Source organism: Mandrillus leucophaeus, unplaced genomic scaffold, assembly GCF_000951045.1.
Source record: "Mandrillus leucophaeus isolate KB7577 unplaced genomic scaffold, Mleu.le_1.0 Scaffold150, whole genome shotgun sequence".
In the NCBI taxonomy this organism is placed as follows: Eukaryota; Metazoa; Chordata; class Mammalia; order Primates; family Cercopithecidae; genus Mandrillus; species Mandrillus leucophaeus.
This window is the reverse complement of record NW_012101477.1, coordinates 4,527,602-4,529,020: the sequence shown is the minus strand read 5'-3', so window position 1 is coordinate 4,529,020 and position 1,419 is coordinate 4,527,602.

Sequence of the window (1,419 nt, the reverse complement as noted above, 5' to 3'; positions counted from 1 at the left end):
AGATCATGCCACTACACTCCAGCCTGGGTGATAGAGTGAGACTCTGTCTTAAAAAAAAAAAAAAAAAAAAAGAATACTTGGCTAACCTCGATGAAGGATGCTATGGAGATGCCATGTGTTGATCATGCAGGTTCATGCTACAAAACCACCCAGCATTGCTCTTGGCTGATCCCCCAGAGGAAATCCGAAAGGCAGCACTACGTGAGGTCTCTGGAATTGGACAGTGGATGGAGAGCATGTGGAAACTGCACAGAGCCATCCACAGATGGAGCTGGCTGCCTGAGGCCCAGGAAGCAAATTGAAGAAATAAGTTGAAACTACAGCCCAATGTGGTTTTTTTGTTGTTTTGTTTCATTTTAATGGCAGGTAAAGGGGTTGATGGACGGTGACCAGGGATGTGGGACTGAGATGGAGCTAAAGGGAAGGCGGCTGTGAAAGCAGTTGCCGTATGTTGCTGGGATTCTGGGACTTTGACCTGGGGAACTGCATTTGAGCAGACTCTTAAGAACTTGAGATTGGAGGGGAGCCAGAGGAAGATGCAGAAGAACTTGAACCAGAAAGGGCAGGGGAGAAACAAAACAGACCCCATCCTGGGCCAGAAGAGAAGCCCTTTTCTGACACCTTGCCCTCTGTCCGGCTCATCATCACGTGAGGAAGGAAAGGCTGTGTGGCTCATGGCTCCAGCTGCTCTGATTTCTTTCTTCAGTTCCTCCTAGGTGCTCTGTTCTTTCTCCCTGCACGGCCTCTGCTGTGTCCTCTCCCTGGAAGGCAGCTCTTTCTCCCGATCAACTTCCACTCAGAGCTTAGCTCAAATCTATTGCCTCCAGGAAGCCCTGCTTGGCCTTCTGAAAAGACAACCACTTCATTTTAAGTCCTTACATCATTATTATAGTGCTCCTCACTGTTATCATTCTTATTTATGTGATTTTATCATTCTTTAATGTATTTAATGAATTTATGTGTATTATGTGATTTATGTGTTTCTAAAAAAATGTCTAATTTTGAAATAATATCAAGCTTTTAGAAAAGTTGCAAGAATAATACAAAAAACTCCATGGGCTGGGGGCGGTGGCTCACGCCTGTAATCCAGCATTTTGGGAAGCCCAGGCAGGTGGATCACTTGAGCCCAGGGGTTCAAGACCAGCCTGGGCAACATAGTGAGACCTCATCTTTACGAAAACCAAAACAAGCAAATTAGCTGGGTGTGATGGCATGAGCCTGCAGTCCCAGCTACTTGGGAGGTTACGATGGGAGGACTGCTTGACCCAGGAGTTCAAGGCTGCAGTGAACTATGACTGTGCTGCAGCACTCCAGCAAGACCTTGTGTCTAAAAAAATAATATTTCAAAAATTAAATAATTTAAATTAAATTAATTTTATTTATGTATTTATGGAGATAAGGTCTCACTCCGACACCCAG